Source organism: Haemaphysalis longicornis, unplaced genomic scaffold, assembly GCF_048455015.1.
Source record: "Haemaphysalis longicornis isolate Haplotype H1 unplaced genomic scaffold, Haemaphysalis longicornis Haplotype H1 scaffold_2, whole genome shotgun sequence".
Classification (NCBI taxonomy): Eukaryota; Metazoa; Arthropoda; class Arachnida; order Ixodida; family Ixodidae; genus Haemaphysalis; species Haemaphysalis longicornis.
Window position 1 is genome coordinate 280,411,802 of NW_027526295.1, and position 22,376 is coordinate 280,434,177.

General features: G+C 48.9%; 1 protein-coding gene across 1 annotated transcript in view; it reads right to left on the bottom strand.

Annotated features, from left to right (window-relative positions):
* Positions 1–22,376, bottom strand: part of LOC144167807 (uncharacterized) — a 114,142-nt gene that overhangs the window by 1,440 nt on the left and 90,326 nt on the right. The window lies entirely within an intron of this gene.

Consider the following 22,376-nt stretch of genomic DNA (forward strand, 5'->3'; position numbering starts at 1 on the left):
CTAATTTGAATTGCAAGGATAGTGGTGCAATGTCACGCCACAGACAAAGAGCGCACACGATTGTTGGGTAAAGACAATGACGTTATTAGTGCGCCCCACAGGTGACCGCCGAAGGGCGCGCGGCATTTTGCAATGTCAGTGTAAGGAGAAAACCCGTGCGTGGCGAGGGAGCCGACGCGACTCTGGAAAGGGGCGGTAGCGGTGGAGAGGAGTGCAAAAGGGGTTGATTCCCTCCTCCCCCCGTAGATGGTCATGCTTCACTGCGCAACACGCGATGCGGGAAAGCCAGCTTACAAAGACCAAGCTTACACCGATACCCTTTAAGTCGACTTCAAAAAGTACATTTCTGGAAAGACATGTCTTCGGGGGCAATCTAAGATGGCTTATATCAAAGTATGGATGGCCTAGGACCTATCCTGTCTTCTATATAATTTTTTAACTCGAAAGTGCTTTATTACTGGATACACACAGATTTAACCGATGTCATATCCGTTACGGAAACGACGCCAGTACAACGATGCAAGCGGCCTGTAAAGGGTGCATCCCTGCACACAGGGTGTTCTTGCGGGGAAACAACCTTTAGTACTAAAGCGTGCGTTATACTTAGGGTTGTTCGTTTTCTGGTTTTATATTTTACCACGAGAGTGTTTTATGCCGGGATACACCAAGATTTTACTGACGTCATAGCCGTCACGGAAATGACGCCAGTACACATTTGCTGAAACAACCCGCCAGCAGGACGTCGCTCTCCAAGCACACCCACAAGACAGCCGCCGACGCGCAAATCATGCTCCGCTGCAGATTTCGCTGCACATTTCCCTTTTGTGTTTTACCGATTCCTATGACTGAGGAATCAACCACAATTTTTCCTATACGCTGCAAATTCAAGGTCTACGCTTGGTCTGTCGCCGGAGATGGTCTGCTCGACCCTAGCCATAGAGAGCTTCGCTGTAATTAGAATTCTTAGAATAGTGGAGCTACATCCAGGCTCGGAACATGAAGTGGCATATACCGCCAAAAATAGGACCGTTGAATGACGGTAGTTAGGTCGAATGTATTATCTGCCTAACGTAGAATGTTCTTGGGTGAGATTAAGCCAAGGCTCCGGGGTACGCCATGTAGGGCTCAATGATGAGTTTAATTTCAAACCAGGTATGGGAGAGGAACAACTTTCGTCATACCTGTGTCCACGGACGTGAGTTGTAGCCAGGGAATAATTTAACGCAATGTGGATTTTCATAGCTTAGGTATTGTGAACATTTGTCCAGTATGCGAGTTGCAAGACCGATTACCGAAAGCATAAATTGAGGTTTTACAGCGAAGCTGTTTTAACCTCTAGCTCCTGCATGCTCTTGTATATCTAAAAGTTTCTTACGGCTTACTTTGTCGAACGCCGTCATAAAAAAAAAAAAAAAAAAAAAAAAACATCGACCTGCCCCTTTTGATCTGCAGTTTCGCAGAAATAGTGCATCGTTTCCACAAGCTGGGTTACCGTGGAGAGACCCGCACGAAAACCACGTTGATTTTGATTGAGAAAGAGGATGTGAGCTAAAAATTGTCGGACATGCTTACTAACAATGTGTTCTAATATTTTACAGGATGTAGATGTCAGGGCTACCGGTCTATAGTTATAGGGTGTGGGGGCCAAGCCCTCATATCGGGGCGAGGAGGCGCTAGCGACGTCCTCCTCCTTGGTGGGGCGAGGGCGATCCTCGCGCGCTTCCCTCCTCTCCCTACGAGGCGACGGGGGATGCGCGCAGGAGACTCCCCGGGGGGGAGAACGCCCTTGGGACGCGCAGAGATCGCACGGTACGTAAATGCCCTTCGGCCACTTCTGGCCGTTTCTTGCATTGACCGTTGTTTCCCACTTCCGTGGGTCACGGCACCCACCGTGCCGATTAGCGCATGCCTCGATTTGCGTCAGTGCGTTTATCTAGGATGCCCGGCGAGTCTCCGCGGGCATATTCCACTTCTTGGTGGGTTGCCCCCGCGTCCGCGATGTGACGGCTTGCGCCGTCTGAGGTCAGCGGACGAGCGCCGATGCCGCCCGATCGAGTCCAGCGGCTTGAAATGTGTAGCGGCCACAGAGAGCCCCCTTCCCCTACGTCAGCGAGCGTTGCGGCCGGCCAACGCCGGCGGACGCTAACTGCTGCCCGACTACGGGCTGGGCACACGCTGACGGCTGTATGCCCCAGGGGCTAGGTGCATAGTACAGTGTAGTGTTTGTATCGTGGTTTCCCGCGTAATAAACCCCTGTACTATGAAATGTATCGCTTCCATGTGAAGTGACTGACAACGTACACTCGCGGCGAGAGTCGTGGCTCGCTCTCGAACCCGTTGTGGGCAGAGTCTCTCGGCAGGGCAGTTCGGTGCTGCGCGAGAACAGTGAGAATAACGACGGCGCGTTATTCTGTTATGTTCTATTCTATTCCTTCATACTAATAGGATAGGAGATGCCCACAAGGGACAGTTAGCTTCACCACCTATCAGTATAGCAATCATTTTACTTAGTTTCCAGTCGTCGGAAGAGAGCAGGCAGAAAGAGATTTACTGAAGACTGTTATAAGATATTTAGCCACCCATTCTGCGTATTGTTTGAGGAATGAATTAGGAATGCCGTCCGAGCCAGTCAAGGATGTAGTTTTAATACTAAGTACATGTAGTAGGCACAGTGTACCCTGCTCTGAGAGCACCAAATTACCAACAACAGGAATTTCCCTCGTAGTGCTAAGTTCTCGTTGTAAGGCATCATCTTTTGCGAAAGCACCAGCAAAGATTGTAATCAATGCCTTTGCAATTTCTAAGTCATCCATAATAGTGCCTTCATTCGTTTGGAGCTCCGAGACGGTTTTCTTTATTTTTCATGAAGTCCCGTCTGAAGGGAATCACGAAGAAACTAGTTCAATGTCATATTGAAGAACTTATGACTGGACTCTCTTACGCGGCGTTTCAGTTCGTAACTTTAAGTAGAAACTTCATCCTTCGTAATTTCCGCCGGGTTTTGGCGGTGTCTCTTTAGGTGAAATGCTTCTCTCTCCAGGGATTAGCTACTCCCTCCCTTTTCACTTTCAAAGGGGCGTATTTGGCTATGTATTTTAGAGCTATAGGTTTAAACCTCAGCCATAAATCGTTAGCACCCACACTAGGCTGGCGGCTATCCTCCTTAAAGGGTACGTAGCACAAGTCTAATTCGTCAAGTATGGCTGTGTCGTCAGCTATATTTAAATCCCTGCATGATGAGGTGGTAATAATGTTACCACGGTGCTCATTCATGGTCAGACCAAGTCTAATAATGGAATGGTCAGATATTCCTGGAAAAATCTTTACTTCGTAAGGTCTCATAATGAGGCCATCACTAAGGAATGCAAGGTCCAAAATAGATATACCGTCGTTCTGAACGCGAGCACAGTCGTACACTACCTGTTGAAGACCGCGGAAGAAATGGAAGCAGCTGACTCGTGCTCACGGTCCACTGGTAGTAATTTATTCCAGTCCACGTCTGGTAAGTTAAGATCACGAGCTACGATTTGGTTCTTGTGTTGTATCCTGAGCGCGTGCATAAAATCATTTAACTTGTTCAAATGAGTTACATTGGACCCAGATGGCCTGTAAACTGCTCCTACAACAAGCTCAGAATCATCCCATGCACTTCCCCCCCCCCCCCCCACCCCCCGACTTCAATATCTGATGGATGTTTAATGACCGTACTACTAATTGTATTGAGTACAAAAATAGCCACGCCTCCGCCGCTACTCCTATCATTCCTCATTATTTTGTATCCGGACGGGCAAACCTCGCGGTCTTCTATGTTTGGATAGAGCCAGGTCTTAATCACCACAATGACATCTGCTTCGTGCTCGATCACTCTATGCGCTAACTCTGTACAAGACTGCGCGGGTTAACATTGAACAGTAAAAGTTTGTCATGCTAATCAAGCCAATCCTGCGAAGACGCATGTGCTACGTTTGTATGCTGAATTCACTGGGAGAGAACAGGAGCACGTTTGTCTGTGACGTCATCTCACACATACGCATTGCCATCAAACTTAAGCTTATCAAACTAAAGAGTGACTGTCATGCCACTCTTTTTGTTGGCGGCGACACTCAACCAAAGATTTTTTCGCTTCCTTTGGGCATCACAGGAATAGTCTTGGTATATAAAAAGTTTAGCCTATTTAAGCTTGTTAGCATTACGCAGCATTTCAGCTTTTTCAACAAGATTGGATAGCCGCAGTATAATTGGTCTGAAAGCCTGACGAGTTGGTGGGTTCCTTCGACGCTCATGACCCGCAACATCAAGGTTTCTCTGAAATATTTTGTCCAATACCTCCGCTCTCAGGTCATCTTCCGTTTCAGCTACGTTTCCTTTCACGCCCTTTACAATCAAGTTGTGGCTGCGAATTCGGTTTTCCAAATTGCCCACCTCTTTTAAGAGTTAACAAAACTTGTTGCTGAGCTAGTTGGTACATAGTTCAAACAAAGTTAAAAACGTGGCGCAAACTAGACGGGACAAGAGAGACAAGAAACACAGATACAGGCGCCAACTTCCAACTGTTTATTCACCAGAAACCACACGTATTTATATACGATATATCAACAACATGAATAACAAAACCATGTATAATCAAAATGACAAGCGCATTAACGCAAAATTCACCAACTCTGACGTCGTTAGAATTTTTAGATACGTAGACGATTACCTTGTGCTTTTAAATTTAACTCATTCTAACCTTGACTCTGCTGTGGCTGAAGTGACTAATACCTTTCTGTCGGAATCAGGCGGACTAGACTACACCTGGGAGTTACCGCAAGGGAATTCCATTCAATTTTTGGACCTTAAGCTTAGTTTCGCAAAAGACCACACGTGCTGGATGTACAACCCTAGAACTAAGAAAAGCCTTCTTCCGTATGACAGCGCTCATTCCAAACTGATAAAGAGGGGAATAGCTACCACATGCATTAATTCGGCCTTAACGAAATCTTGCGAGCACAATCTGTTTGCAGGTTTTCGCAATCAGATTAGCCGCTTGGAAGCCGCTCGATATCCTCCCACGGTCATTACAAGTGTCTGTGAAAGCACCCTGCAGAAGCTAAAGCACGGGAAAAAACTGCAGGAGCAGAAAGAAAAAATGAGAACGCACGTTATACCCTACATTCACCGGCTCTCGCACAATGTAAAAAAGGTTGCCGCAAGGTATAATGTGCGAATTGTGTGTTCCGCCCCGTGCAAGCTGGCCAAGGTTTGCCCCATGATGACTAAGAAGCCACCGGAAACATGCTCGAAGAAGCACGACACACGCTACACCCAGTGTGTAAAAAACGTCGTCTACAGTATCCCCTTGAAGTGCAAAAGGGTATACATTGGACAAACGGGACGTTGCTTTAATGAACGTGCGAGAGAGCACCGGTTGGCCGTCAGCAGCAACATGGGTGGGCACCTAGCAGACCATTGCAAGCGCTGTGGGTGTGAGCCATTACTGAATGAGACGACCTTTTTAAGGCGAGCAAAAAACAAGACCGAAAGGGAGATCATCGAGGCGGTATTTATAAAAAGAGCTGGTGAAAAGTGCGTCAGCACGCCATCACTGGCGTTAAGTGATAAAGAGGTGTCTTTCTTAAAGGGGCCCTAAATAGGCTTCCGAAGGTCGCCATTTCAATCGCGCAATCGCTAGAGTACCCCTTCACGACAACGTGTACCAAATATTACACCTCTGCGTAAAGCAGGGGCCGCACAAACACGAAAAAAAGATTTCACTTTCTCTCCTGGCTCACCAACCATACCTTGCCGCCACACTTGCGCGCTCTGACGCAGTTCTTTCCTGCTCTGACGCGCCTCTATGACGCACGAGACACTGCCCAGTGCGGCGCCGCGAACGCGAACCACAGCGACAGCGCTCACCGTGCAACCGGAATCTGGTGGGCGGAGCACGCGCGTCGAGTGCAAAAAAAAAAAAAAAAAAGCGCGCGCAGGGCTTGGCGCAGCCAATGACTGCACGTACATCAAGGAGGGTGATGGATTGCCCTGTTTCTCTCGGTGGTCTTGCGCCGGGTCGATGACGTCGCGGCTTCCACAGTGCTTCGGAGGAGCTACTAGAGGAGGAGAGCCCCAGGCCTTATGGGTGGCCCCTTTTAATGAGCGATAACTCGGCTAATAATTAACGCATTTAAACAATTTTTGCGGCATGACGTTCCTTGGATAGTACTCCAGTGACTGCGCACGCAAAATCGTAACATTTGGCAGCCTATTTAGGGCCCCTTTAAAAGACAACGTGTAGATTGGCACGTAACGCAGCTCTCCCCTCTTTGCTGCTGGGTTTGTGCTTGGACTATGTGCGCACGCCCTGTTTTTTGCACTCCTGCGCACGTTTGCAGTTATCATGTATGCATTCTCGGCACTTGATCTTGCGTGTTTTTGGCCCCTTTTACATTTGTCATTTTGATTATACATGGTTTTGTTATTCATGTTGTTGATATATCGTATATAAATACGTGTGGTTTCTGGTGAATAAACAGTTGGAAGTTGGCGCCTGTATCTGTGTTTCTTGTCTCTCTTGTCCCGTCTAGTTTGCGCCACGTTTTTAACTTTGTTTGATCTTTTAAGAGGCCCTCAATACAGGCTCGCATGCTTTTCCTTTTCAGGCTGGCGGACACGCTTACAGAGCTCAGGAATTATGGACAATGCTGTTTCAACTACGACCATTTTCTCTTTAAGCTCCGGCATGTCCGCCTTAATTCCCTCAATATTGGCTAGCATCAAGTCTAATTTCGTATCAGCGTCATGTCCTGGATTCATTTGAATATCACCACAGCATAACGATATAACAATATAGCATATAGCATAACAATATAGCATAACACAGCATAACAATAACCTATCTAGTAGAACCTTCCGATGCTTTTGACGTTTGATTTTTTTTTTAAATTCCACCAGGGAGCGCGGGCAACAGCAGGGGATGATTTTTCTGCAGTTGATGTATTTATTTGATATTGCAAAAACCTAGCATCCGTGAATTTTTTCATAAAGGAACACCGCAAATGTCACTCATGTATTGACTTCCTGCTTTAAATTTGCGTAATGTCTTGTTCTTGTTTAACGATGTTGACAATTATGAACATTAACGCCTGAATCGGACGTTTAGATTTGGCTGTGGGTATATAAAACTATTGCGCAGTTTCTGTTTCGCTTTGGCCGGGTCGACAGACAGACAGACAGACAGACAGACAGACAGACAGACAGACAGACAGACAGACAGACAGACAGACAGACAGACAGACAGACAGACAGACAGACAGACAGGCCGGCCAAAATTTCTGCGTTTAAGTAGCCCAAGAAAGACTATCGTCTTTAAAAACCGGAACGGGTTTGTTAGTCCGGTCATTCCGGTACCACCAAGCAAGCCCACGGGACGGAGCCGCCGCCGTCGAAGTCAGAAAGAAAATCTTATATAAATTTCATAATTTATACAATCAATCAATCAATCAATCAATCAATCAATCAATCAATCAATCAATCAATCAATCAATCAATCAATCAATCAATCAATCAATCAATCAATCAATCAATCAATCAATCAATCAATCAATCAATCAATCAATCACCGCTTATGAAACATCTTGAAGTAACGCAAACTCGACATGGACAAAAGAAGGAGGAAGTAGACAGAACGCAGCGCTGCTTCAAGATGTTCCTTTTTTTGTCCGTGTCGAGTTTGCTCTACTTGAAGATGTCCAAGGACATGCTGCGTCTGGTCCAAGCCTTCCTAATTTCGAGAATAACGTACGTCGCTCCCTACGCCACCCTCCAGGCAACAGAACGCCGGAAGATTGGCACCATCATACGCAAGGCCTACAAACAAGCCCTCGCACTTCCGACCAGCACTTCTACCGCTGACCTGATGGCTCTGGGAGTACATAACACCCTAGACGAACTTATGGAGGCGCACCTGAATGCACAAAAAGCGCGACTATATATGTATACTACGCCCACAGGACGCCAAGTACTCTCGAACGTGGGGTTCATGTCACCAACGGAAACAGATACTGCGGTAGACATACCCTGGGATATAAGATCCAAGCTATACGTTCCCCCACTGCCAAGAAAGATGAGCCCCCAGCATCACGAAGGCAGAAGAACGGCCAGGGCGCTGGCCCTCGAAAGACAATACAGAGACTCGAGTACGACAGTCTTCACGGACGCGGCGGACTACGCGCGTGCAAACACCAAAACAGCGGTCGTCACCACCCCACTGCTCTAATTACAAGTGTCACCCTCCGCAAGTCCACCATCCTCGAAGCAGAAGAAGTGGCACTTGCACTAGCCATAACGCAGACCCAAGCCACGACCATCATTACGGACTCACAAGCGGCGTGTCGAACGTACACGGCGGGAAGAATTTTAAGGTAGCCGCACGGATTATAACCCCCCCCCCCCGCCCCCCACTACCCCCCAAGAGAACAGTCAAGATTATCTGGACACCTGCTCACTCGTCTCTTCGCGGTAGTCAAACGGCGCACGCTTACGCCCGAGAACTTGCTCGCCGGGCACCGCAAGAGGATGATGAGAGGACCCGTTACTCCCTCCATCGCATACAACGACATCACCCAACACTACATGCTCACGCGACGCACCTTCCCGCCACCGGCCGATCATTTAACAAAAGAACAACAAGTCACCCTTTGACGGATTCAAACGAACACATTTCCACACCCCACGCGGCTACACACCATCCCCCCCCACGTTATACTACCCCCTCTGCAAACACTGCGGCAGCCCAGCTGCGCTCTACAGTATGTTTTGGGCCTGCCAGTCAAACCCAGACCTTGATACAATCCCTAATGCAACTGACGAGCAGTGGGAGAGTGAGCTTGCCAGCTCAGACCTGAGTAAGCAGCTTTGGCTCGCTGAAAGGGCGAAGACGGCAGGCCGCTCGAACGGAGTCCTGGACTGAGGACCCCGGCCATGATCCCGCTCGACTTCACTGTTAATAAAGTTTGCTCCTCCCCCTCCTCTTCCAAGGACAACTGCCCACTAGCCCAACTGTCGATTCTCCTACAGTTTATTAACCCGTATTGAGCGCGAGCCTACCTCTTCTCATTCGTGCCACCATTGTTTACATAATTATCAATGCTAAAGCATTATACGGCCCATTGGGCGAACAGCGGGGGTCGGCCTCGAGCGTCTTCAGCGAGAAATCCGCTGCAAACGGAGACGCGTTTCGTATATCGCGCTCCGCGCAGGCCGCTGTGCGTGGCAGTATACGTACGGCACCGCTGAGGAGTCTGAGGCATGTATACATGGCAGGTGGCCGCCGCCTCGGCTGCGGCGAAAGGTGGCCATCCCCGCAAGTACACAGACACCGCGCAGTAAAACTCGAAAACACAGCTCACAGCGCTAAACTCCAAGGAGCAACCAGAGGCGCTCAATCATTCCTATTCAAAACCGATAAGAAGGGCTTCGGTGTCCTCAGATGCTCTGATATTGCTTATTTGCTTGTTTATGTTACTGTCTGTCTAATTATTTCTCTTTTTTCTACTCCCTGTAAGACAGCACAAACGCCCACACTAACCCACCAGGCCATCTGCGGCGCTGTCCTAAATCTTGTAGCTGTGCTAACATTTATCTTCATACGCTCGCGACGGGAATCTTCAAGGTTAACGCATGTATGCGTTCACGCGTACAAGGTTAAGTCCTTTCCCTAATGTGAATGCGAGTGGCAGCGTTCGAGGGGGGCGGGGGATGCATGGTAGCATGGCGACACATTTCTGAAGACTCGTGCCTGCAGCGCCCTCCGCAGAACCCCGACTATCGTGGGTGTCGCCTAGCAACACGTTTTTTTGCTCGTGTGGCTTTCTTTCCTCTACGGCCTCTCCTGAAAGGCTTTACACTCCGGTAGAATGACTTTGACTATAATAACGCCAGAGCTCTTAGATGGAGGCAGTTGCGAACTCCGCCTCAATAACTGAATAAACGGCCCGCACCTGGACCCCCCCCCCAGCTTTGGATCGTGCGTACCGTGGCGCTACTGCGGCCGCCGCATGCACTATCCAAAAACAAATTAATTATTCAAACTGACAATTTAACGTTAACTTTTGTTTTAAAGTGCATAATTCTTTATTTTTATGCTTTCGTAAGTTACTAATTGCTATCTTAACTCCGGTTTTTAGGTTGCGATTGTTTCTGCGTCCCCGCATCTGCCTCGACAAATAAGCTCTTGTGCGGGCACTCCGGCACAACATAGGTCCGAACTGAAGTAATAAATTTGAAGTTATCGTTTGGCCCACAGCTCATTGTATGCCAAAACTAATCTAGTAGCCGATGAAGCGGCTCTAAATAATCAATTTCAGCTTGCATAAAGCCGTCGAAGCGACTTATTGAATTTTTTTTTCCGCCAGAAGACCGAAGAGGACGCGCAGCAGACGACAGTGCGCAAGCGACGGTCGACCCGATGGCCGCATTTCTTTTTACTACTTTTGCTTCGCATGTACATAAAACACTTGCATAGATCACATTGGGTTCCTTTGGCATAACAAAGTTACGTAAGCACTCAAATACCTATTTTTGCCCAGGTCGTCGAGCGGCCAAGTACATTGTATAGTTTATTTTGTCACCAAAAGATGGCGCCACTGTAAAACAAGATCCAAACCAGTGGACCAATCGTAGGGCCACTTTTTAATGCATGGGGCCTATGGGGAGTTTCGCAACTCCTGTATCAAGTAAGTCTGTAGTAACACTATTTCTTGACTGCCTCTGGCGGGGGTCGATGGTTACAAACACCGACATCTTTTTTTTTTACTATAGCCCGCTTCTTTTAAATTGATTGGTTTATTGATTGATAAAACTTGTCGACTTACTCAAATGGTTGAGTTGACAAGCTGTTTTCTAAATCCGTGTCCGAAATGGGCCACGTGTCTCCTTGCTTCGTTGCAAATCTGTTTTCCTCTCTACCGCCCCTGCCCCGTAACACCCTCTCTGGCCCTCCCACCCTTCCTGCTCATCCCCTCCCCTCTCGCGCCTCCAAAAATGAATGAAATGAAAGTTTCCTCAGTCCAATTAATATTTTCCCGCGTTCGCATTGCTCACGCACAATCGATAGGGTCCTTTTGTTCTTGTTGTGGTTGGAACAGCATGACCCTAGACACCTTGAAGCCGACGCGGTGGAGGAAAGTGGACACCGAGCACAGGAATCCACTCATGAGTTCACTGGGTTTGCCCCGCTCGCCGCAATATCCGATAATTCTTGCTGAATGAGACCTTGACCCTGACAAGCCGTGCCATGCAAAGAGTCCAACCCCACAGGGCTCCGGAGGCCCTCTCCACGCGCGTCGGCGAGAACTGTCCCACTCCCGCGTGGCTCTGATTGTTCGTACTTTCGGAACAGCCAGCCCCCTGTGGATCACATTATGCCTTCTCTTATGCCCCCCATGCTGAGTCGAATCAGCACAACTATCACTCTGCCGCACGTGGAATCCGAAAGGATAACAGCATGTGCAATGAGGCACGAAACGGGAGCCTACATGGACAACCTCGAGGGATCTCTGCTGGTTACTCACCGACGGCTTGGTGCTGCCAGGCCAGAGAACGGCAGCTGCAGCATCCGTCGCGTCGCTTCGGGCAGACAATGAATGATGCGTGCCCGTGGTCAGCACCTCAATAACGGTCGAACCGCTGGCCTTCATTTGTGTGTAAACATGATCCGAGATTGGATAGCGGACTCGTAATTCGGAAAGTGAATGTTTTGTCGGATTAAAGAGCGTTCCTCCTATGACTCGGGGTGGTCTTACCGCAGCTGACTCTGTCCATCTTCCTTGCAAGCTGTACAGCCTCAGCGTCAAAATCTTTCGTGCCGCGGCCTCCTAGACAAAGAAAGCTGACCACACCCCCTTCCCTTACCCCTTTAATTTATAATAAGCGTTCGTTTACCACCATCATCCAGCTTTAATGGCTCCCAGCTGACGCGGGCATCAAAGGCAACAAGGAAGAATGAGGCCAATTGCCTGACTAAAACAGAGCAGCACCCATCCTTCTCGGTGAGCAAAAACGTGAGGCTCCTGGGAACGGCGAGGTACCTCATTTAAGGTTACCTGCAGGCCATGCAGTCTGATCCCAGCGTCGCATCTGGCAAGTCCCCTCACCTGCTTCCTTCGAGGGAACTGTGCCGAGCCCACCGTTCCCTCTTCCTCCGCCTGCGAAAAGGTCGCGACTCCGAAGAAAGAAGGCATATGCTTGGAATGGCTTATTCACAAAGATGCCGGCAGCATCCTGCAACCGAGACACTCGCGCATGCGCTGTGCGAATGTCCGTAACACGCCCAGGCACGAGCCGATCTTACAACGTCTTACAGCGTCTACGTTGGTCTACCTCAGGGAACTACTTCGAACCTGCTATTCCCGCTGTCGCCCCTCACTTCACGAGAAAGACTTTGGTGCTCTGCTGGGCTTTTTGAAAGACATGGGACTCTCTGACGCTCCATGACACTGCTATTCAGCAAAGCTATCAGTGTTTCACGGCAAATATTGTAGCGTCACTCATCTCCTCCTTTTCCCCTATTGTTCCTGTTCATTTCTTTTCACCTCTACTCATTGCAGTGCCCTCAGCCCGAGAGGTAGTTATCAGCTGGACCTGTTTTCTCTACTACCTTTCCTTGTATGCATCATATGTTAGTGCAGTTGTAATAGGAGGCCAGAAACAAATTTGAAACCTGATTCTCTGGAATAAAACACAATAAGGCCAGGAAACATGTGGGGCATCGCAAAGGCACGCGTCCACGTTTCGCCCATTAGCGCCCACGGCTCGAGAAATTTAATTTATAAAGTACAACTCGCGTACCGCTGTGAAGCACCTGAAGCAAACGATAAAGACACCCCGAATCTGCCAGCAGGTTAACAGACTCCACAAGATAGCGCCGCTAGTGATTCGCGTACATTGGATGCAGGGGCATGGTCAAAATATTCTTAACGAGTTAGCGAAACATATAGCCCCCTCGCCTTCCTTACCTGAAACCTTCCATAGCCCCCTTTCTTGTGACTCCCGCTCCAATCTCTTAGACCGAAAATATATTTTGAGACGGGACACACGTGCCTGAATTCCTCCGTGTGTCAGCTCCCTTCCCCCTAACATCTCTCGGGTGGATGAAGTTTTTCTCCGGAGGCTTGGGCTGGGATGGCCCTCACGCCTTCAGTCCCCTGGACTTGGGCACCTTCACCAAAAGACCCAGGAACCTTACCCAAGTGCCCGGCTCCAGTGGCTGAGGCTGATGCCAGTCATCTTCTGTGGAGGAGCACGCGAACAAAGACAACTCAGAGAGGCTGCCCTTGGGTTGGATAAACCGGATGATATAACCGCTGGGTTCAGAGAGACATATTACAGGACGCTACTCAACTTTCCGCACAAAACTGGACTGCATATCTACCTCGACAACTTCTGTTGCTTCCACCACCATCTGTGATTTTCACACCCCCTCTTTCGCTTTCTTCGAACTTTCTTTTCTCTAGCTTTCTTTAAACCTACCCTCATGTGCCGCGTGGAGAAAACACGAAGCGAAAAAGAAAAGAAGAAAAATTAAGGCCGCTCCGCTGAACGTGAAAGCTGTCGGAAGTGCAGGGCAGTGATTTGCCATAATGGCTGTAGCGCCGTTGTCCGCTCACTGCTACCACCCAAAGATATTAAAATTTCCCTCCTTCGCAGTGCTCGCGCACCCCATGCCTGAAACAGTGCCAGCGGGAGTTCTGTTCTTTTAGATGCGAAGCATCTCTTGCTCTGGGGGATGTCTCGCGTCCGTGCCCCGTCCGCAGCGCCTCTGATGATGATTGTGGCAGGATGCCCCTAGGGATTGGCCAACCAAAGAATCCATCACGAGATAGCTTCGCGTTCAACCACCGTCGTCATCTTCCCGTAGGGGAACCGCTGAAGAAGAAGAAGGAGAAGAAGACAAAGCTGCGAAGAGGAGGGCGTGTACGTTGCTATCAGCCGGTGCACCAACGTCAACAACCTTTACCTCCTCAACGCTGACGGAGACTACCGATTCTACCACAGAGACGATAACATCGACAAGAGCATGATGGACGAGTTTCGGTGCCTCGAGCACCACCGCCTACTCACCGTAACGCAACAGTACTTGCGTGCCTTTGCCACCGGTGTGGATCCGGACGTGGAATTCCCTCTGGCGCTACTAAACACCAGATCACTCAACATAACGGCAACACAATGGGACCACACGGAACCCCCATGATGCTTCGCATCCTCATCAGTGTTCCCGACGGGAAGATGGTGTAATTTTGTGTGCTTGTTTTTCCTCCCGCACGTGCCAGCGTTGCAGCCACTTTTTTTCGCTTACTATCGTAAAAACCGACCCTACGAGCGTTCCGAACTAAATGAACGCGGGCGCTTCCGGTGAATTACATATATTTTGCCTCAAATGTACCTCTAGTATTTTTTTGTTAAACAACGGGGAGTTGTATGACAAGCGTTAGTGGTTCACGAGTTTCGAACGATTATGACTTATAAACCGCTTGGCTTTCGAAGCCTCACGCGGGACGGCCTACGACGCCGGGCTCTTATCTCGCTGGGCCGTCTGATTCCGGCAGTGGCTTGACAACGAGCGTTACAGCGAGCTACGACGACAAGGCGAGCCCCTAAAGTGCTCTGCACTTAAAAACTCGCGTATCCCTGTGCGAAACCCGCTTCCCAAGGCCCCATTTTGGAGCTACACCTTCGCTAATGGCGTCCACTCGGTGTTACAATCACTCTCGGTTCGCCCCTTTGCGCGACGCCTGCAGGTGGAGACTGCGTCGCCGGCTGGCGGCTGCGTGCGAAAACCCGCGCCGTGTAGCCTCCCGCAGGCTTTTCGTATTTTCGTCTGCCCGGCTGGTCTCGCTGCGGCAATGTTGTCGATGTCGCCGGTCCTACGGGGAAGGCTATTCCGCTATTCTACAGATAGATCATTCTGACACTGGCGCCGCGCCTCCATTTGAAAAGCTTGGAAATGGGCAGAACGATTTCTCCGTCGGAGTGCTTCTTTTCTACATTTACTTTTTCTTCGGGAACCGAAAAAGAAGTAAACGTCTCGCTTGGATAATAGTGGCGACCGGGGTGGCCTAGCGCCAGTGTTAATTGTCTGGCGTGCTAGGGGAGCAGTCGGACACCGTGTTTGCGGGGGCTTGCACATTTATAGATGGACAACATAAGGGAATGCGCGTGTAATTGAATGGGGCGATTAACATAGCTTTCCCTTTCAGTCGTTTGCTCCATGCTCCAAGGCCCAAAGATTAGCGGCCGCTACGGCGTGGAAACAGATGATGTATTGCCCGATGTTGAGCTCGGCTTTCCGTCACTCCCTCGCGTAGTAAACATGCTCACAAGTGGGCGTAACTGGGCATTGCACCGGGAGATTAGCGGAGCTTCTGGCTTCGTTACTGCGCGCACACTCATGAGGGAATGGCCTTTGGGCTGAGTGAATAAAAATTCGGCGCTGTTTTACTGCGCTCGTTAAGTGCTTCTCAAAATAGGCCGAAGAGCCAAACTGTTCTGAGACGGCAGGGACGCACACCACAATTTTCATAATTAGCGCTCTCTCTTTTTCCTTGAAACCCCCCAAAAAAAGGCGACGTAATGAGTGCGTTTCGCACATTTCGATGAAGTTTGACAGAACCGCCTGCATACACACACAAAAAAAATAATCACCTACCTTGAAGTCTGTCTTTCTCACTGCCGTAATATTCCATCTTTATATTGCCTGCTACTGGTATACCAGCGCCTCGTATTGAGATGTAAGACACTTGAGCACGAGAATTATTCGCGGTACGCTTACGCAGAATTTCAGGACATGTTCGGTTCATCTTGTTCACTCGTATTGAACGGACTATAGATGGTTTGAAAAATTATCGCGATTAAAGCATTAGGTAATTAATATGAAGGTTAATGAAAACAGCGGGAGAAAGAGTGAATATATTTATCAGGAGCACAATTCAGGATGTCCTGGTTTCCTCTTCAAAAGAATCCATGATCCGTTTTTGCGTCGATTGTTCTCCCACTGTAGGCAAGGGCTGATCGAAGGGGCATGAGCTGGGCAGCAGTTATGAACCACCGCTCTTTGGGGTAAGAGGGGAAAGGGGAGGGGATGTGGTGTCTGGGTGTTTTTCCTACTCTCTGCTCCATGTTGTAATGGTTGTCGATGCCTCCCGAGAAAGTCAGTGCCAGTCGATATTATTATATCGTCTGTGTAGAGGGCATGGTTCAGATTGGGAATACTCACCCGCCTTCCAGTAAGACCCACGGACGCAATATTGAATATATTATGTGCCTCTTATCTCGGCTCTTTGTGCGCCTTTGCTCTCTGCTCTCGAGAGTGTCGGATCGGAGGTGATGTCCCCATCTTGAGTGTGGCTCTGAGGTCTGAAACTCGACTGTTTAGTTGTATGCTCTCTCTCTCTCTCCGCATCCTGTGTTGTTTAAGCTCCATAGAACTGCCGCGTGCATCACGTTATCAAAAGTTTATTAAGGTAGAGCGCTAATATTGCCCTCGGGGGAGTGCATTCGGTAGGGCGGGGCGGGGACTTATTCCTTTAATTGAATCAGCAAGTCCTCGTTTCGGAGAACTTTTTAAAACCCAGGCATGGTGCTTGGTATTTGTATGGAGTCGTCCTGGTGTCTGTAGACGTTTTGGTACCATCTTCTCCATCACCTTACTCACACACGATGTGAAGGAGATTCGCCGCAAATTTTCAATGTGTGGGGATTTGCTAAGCTTCGTTATAAATCTTATCTCTGTGCATTCCACTTCTGGCGTATCTTGCCTCCGAAAGTTGTTGAAATACTCGAAGAGAGTCTCGTGGGCCTGGTCTTCAAAGTTGGCTAATAGTTAATACGAGATGTGGTCTGCGGGGTGCGAAAATCGCATGATGGACTCTTAGCCGACCACAACACTTATAACGGTGTTTCCCTAGCATCGCGCCTTCTACTCGACACGCCTATCGCCCGCATCATTGCCTTGCAAGTGTGATACCACTAGTCACGCACTTCGTGTGGTGTCATCTTTCATTAGCGGACAATGAGAATTCTAAAGGGGCGTAACCTTCACTCTAGGATGACTTGAGCCCGTTCTACGTGGCGCGAATTTCGCCGGACGCAGGGTTGGCCCTTCGCCCGCCTATAGACCCCACATTATCTAGTTCACTCTAGCAAATAGGAAATAATACTCTCGTCAGTGTATCTAACATAACTATAAATAGCCGACGTACTGCTTCTGATCATCGTCCCGGCCGCTGTGGCTTTTCTGTTGAAGGCGAAAAGCGAAAATGTCCGCATGTCTAGATTTAGGAGCACGATATAGATCCCCACGTGGTCAAAATTAATCTGTAGCCCACCACTACGGCGTTCCTCACAGCCAAGGTGTAGCTTCGGCGCGTTAAACCTTACAATAAATCGTTTGTCGTCGACGTGTCGCCGCATCCCGGCGGCAGCGGCTGGGCGAAGTTCATTGGTGCAATTCGCGGCACTTCATTGTCACAGACAGACAGACAGACAGACAGACAGACAGACAGACAGACAGACAGACAGACACGGACGGACGGACGGACGGACAGACAGATTGACAGACAGACAGACAGACAGACAGACGGGCGGATGAACCGGCAGACCTACAGACTACACAGGGAAGGGAATTTCCACAGGGGATCCCCCAAAAAGTCTATCGCCAGTAATGTGATCCTGCTTACGCCCACATGGTGGTTCACGTATGTCCACCAGTTCCAAACATGAACCGCTCGAGAGTTCCAAGTACGTAGGCAGAAGCAAAGAACCGCACATCTCCCAACACCTCTCGGTGGCCACGGAGGCTATTTAATCGCCTGTTGGAAAGTGCTCCCTCCGGGACGCCTTATCAGCGTCTCCGATCGCGGCGCTAAGCGCGCACAAGTGGCCTCGCGATGAATTGGCCCCATAAATCGGAGGATTTTCGGCCGCGCGATGCGGTCGGCCCGCCGCCGATAAAGTGCGGCCCCTCCGCGGGCGGTGATCGCACGTCGCTGCCTCATGATCTGTGGTCGCTCATTGGGCACCCCGCGTGGTCCTTCGCACGGAGCGGAGCGGTTCCATAGAACGACATGCCCTCCGCGTATAGGGGATCCAATTCATCGTGCTGTATAAACGCATAAATGCGAATATAGTTGGCTGTAGATATAAACAGGAATGGCTGCCGCCCGGCAGGTATGCCACGGCGAGAACGTTTAGCAAACACATTCTGCCAGCAATAAATACAGATTAGGTCTACCCGGACTCGAAAGAGGTGCCTTTAGTACCAGCGGAAAATGGATACGGTGCGCGCGGTGGCGCGCGCGAGAAGACGCACGCAGCGTGAAAGTCGCACGAGCTCGCTATCGCAACGTGACAAACAGCCCTGCCGTCCGGGAGCCGACGGTTTTAGGTGCAGAGGCGAGCGGAATATGTCGTGTACAAGCTTATGAGGCAGTAATAATGGCCAGTAAGGCTCGTTTGGAATACTAAGGTGGGCAGGGAGCAGAAGCTGGTAACGAATCGGGACATCTACAGAAGGTCTCTGTGACTCAGTAAGCATGGCGTTTGCCGAGGGCCTAGTGACGACGTCCACGACCTCCTAGTGGCCTTCGATATCACGTATGCACCAATTATGAGCAGCGGCAAATGCAGTCCGGATAAAGGGATATTTTATGGCCACCATTCTCAGCGGTCTTCTCCAAGGCCGGCATCCTCCTTTCATGCAGAATGGGAGGAAACAAGCTCTTCGGGATCGTAGAAAACTGTAACTTAGTTCCATGGTTACAGAGTAAAATTTAAAGTACACGACACCTTTGATTAAAATAAGTTAGTGGAAGCTGTGGGATACTATGTGTCGGTTTCAGCACAGTTACTGTCAATTACGTTTCGAACAATGTTGCTCTACGAAAAGCGATTAATGCTTTACTCGCGAGTAGTTTTGTAACCAGCCTACTAGAGGTTTGCTCAAGTCAATTTAAATTTACCGCATTCCACTGCTCCAAGTCCGCTGCCTCGATGCCAGCGCTGTCGTACGGCGGAGACGTGAGTGAATCGAGGAACCCGACTACAACGTTTACAAAACCACGTTGCCCTACACCACGAGCGTTCCAAGCGGAACGCGGAACCTATCTAGTGGAACCTTTCGTTGCTGTTGCCGTTTGATTTTTATGAATTGCGCCAGGTAGCGCGGGCAACAGTAGGCGACATTTTGCTGCAATTGATGTAGTATTTTATTTGCTATCACAAAAAGCTAGCATCCGTAAATTTTTTAAATAAAAGAACGCTGCACATATCACGTATGTATTGATTTTCTGCCTTATATTTGCGTAATGACTTATTCATGTTCAACAATGTTGACAATTATGAACATTAACACCAGTGTTAGACGTTTAGATTTGGCTGCGGGTATATAAGACTAGTGCGCAGCTTCAGTTTCACTTTGGCCGGCTTGCTGAATCGAGTGACAGACAGACAGACCGACATGCAGACACACAGGCCAAACTTTTCCCGTTCAAGTAGCCCAAGAAAGATGATCGTCTTTAATAAACCAGGAGTCTTCTCATCAGGGGTTTAAGCAGCTGTGCGTACGCCCTGCACTTAACCTTTTCGTTTTCACCGTGCAGGTACTCAACGCGCTGCAACCGTACTCCTGACGGCCTTCACGCCTGCTTCATCGCACATTTATCGCGAAGCACTCAATACTCTTTGTTCTTTTCCCAGTTTTCGAGGACGACATGTAGTGCGTGTTTGTGTTTGAGGGCGGCTTGAACGGAAGAGGGGATATTAAGTTCGGGTATCATTAATGAAGACCGCCGGAAGCTCAGTCATTGTCGTCGTTTCGGTTGTTAGCATCTGTGCGTTTCTCTGCTTTCGTGCCAGCTGCGCTTACTCAGCGTTCGAGGGGTGCGGAGCGCAGCCGTTGGGACGCTTTTCGCCCTTCGAACTTTTCGTGGAAGGCCGGGATGCCGCGTGTTACGCGCGCAACCGGCGGAGGTACGCGTGTAACCGATATAAATAATTCCAGACATGGAAATGTTGTCAATGTCCTTTTTGAGATCTTGAGCGGCACTTTTGTTGCCTTGCGGGAAAAAAAAAAGACCATAATTTGTGTGAGTGTATTAGAGGGACAGGTTGGTTGGAGGACCTGGTATGAAAGTCAAGAACTGTGAGGTCACATGAGGGACAAAAATATGAATGGGGCAACGCGACAGTGAGTCTAGCCTGCAGGTTGTACTGCCAGAAGTTACACGGCGCATGTTGGATTCGTTTCGCGTTGAAGTTTGTCGCTTTGGTGGCAATGATGCGTAAATGAGCAGACGGCCTGGTATCATTGCTTTGTCGCAGGTTTATAGTAACGGGGGAATGCGCTGAAAAAGGGAGGTGATTATCCGGAGCTCCTTCCGCGGATGGTACGGACCGTCCGATGTTTGTGAAATTTTTAGTCTGCAGTTCTGTTTTCTTGTTGTTTGTTTGTTAACGTGTTTTGACGAGCACCTTTGTGTGCCCGCATGAGACAGAGTTCGGTCACATGACTGTTTGTACGCGCACCCACGGTAGATTGCAGTTGTGCCCAACCAACAGCCTAATGTGAATTATTTCATAGGCCCTTGTCACTCTGTGCTGTGACACCACTTTGGCAGGCGGAGCTTGTGTAATAAAACGGGGGTGTTTTAATGTTTCTGGCGAACGAGGGCGAGCGAGGGCGAAAGAGAGCAGTCGTCAGGAGATCCCGGGAACTCCTCTCGATATGTGTCGATAGGTGCATTTGAGAGAGAGATAGAGAGATAGTAATTTTAATGTGGGCTGGAGAGGTCAGCTCTGCTAGCGGCAGTGCGTACCACGCCGGATGGGGATGATTACAATGCAGGGAGGTGAATGTGAGAGATTGGGAAGACAAGAATTAGAGAGAAAATAAAAGTTAAATAAAAGATCACATGCGATGAAATGCAAGAAATAAAACTTTAAATAAAGTTGAGTAAAAAAGTTGGGCGCGTGGTGCCGAGGAAGCACAGGGCGCCTAACAACAAAAGGGAGAGAAAAAAACGTACACGACGGCTCAAACGCATACAGACGTAGCCATGCGCACAATTAAAGAATTACAAAATTTTGTCTAGTCCACAATCCCGCAAAAAACGCAGCAATATTTTTGTTCTAAAGATGAGTCATTGTTGTTTGCCAGGGTCCAAGAAAGTGACACTGTTTCAATGTAAATAGTGCAGCATTTTAAAATAGCATGCCTTGAAATGTAAGCAAATCTATTGCCAGTAAATTACACAAGTTAACCCCCCAACCTCAAGAGACCTGGTGTACTTCACCACCGTCCTCAAAATGCCACGGTAGCGTGTTGGACGAAACCATTCGCTACACAGTTATCCACCCCTTTCAAACATGAAACTTTCAGAATATCGAATTACCGTGTTATACAGTGTCGTCAATTCAAGCTTTCGTCGTGGGTCAAACGCGGCTCCCCCCACCATGGAATCGGACATAACGTGCAGCCTAAAGCGCCACCCCTATATCCGCACCGGTACGGGTGAGAACGAACAGCCTAAGCCTTTCGTGTTTGGCAAGCAGGTCAGTTTCATAAACGATTTCCTTGCTTTAAAAATATCAAGCAATTATTTTCAATCAGCGGCAAAGCCCGCGTTGTTGCGTTGTCATTACTAAAATCAGCGAATTAGATATTCCTTTTTCAATTGAAAGGTAGCGTTGCGCGGCACAGAAAAGCGTACAAAAAGCGTTGTGAGGTACAGAAAATCGTAGCACGAGACGGTAAAGGAAACACCAGCGCGCGATAAAAGTTAAGAGAAAGGGCTGCCTACCATCTGGACGCGCCCTGCATATATGTTCCTTCCACATCGCTGTTGGTCACGACGCACCAGGCCGAATGTGTTTGCAATCTATATCCCGTAGAGGACCGCGCCTGTTTAGGGCACGTTTGACAGCCGCAGCCTACCTAAAACAGATAAAATGCACCCTAAGCGAAAACATAGCAAGCAAAACCAACTTAAAACGAAAAAAACAACGCCAATTGAAAAAAAAAATATCATGCACATATCCTTACCGCAGCTAGCCTTCGCGAGCTCTATATATAGCTTTAAAACCGTCGAAACCGACCTAGAGAAGACAAACCACCCAAGTTCATACGAAACGACCCACCTATCCACAAATAAAGAAATCACGCTAATGTCCAAAAATACTCAAGAAAAGCAGCCGAAAACAACATAAAGGAAACAAACCACTGAAACGCACAAGAACAAGAGCTGGAACTAACCTAAAGAGCTATATAGAGGAACTCCATTGGTTGGCCCCAACGGGGTATGGAATGCGGGGAAGACCGAGAGCACCGCGGAATAGAGGCTAGACCT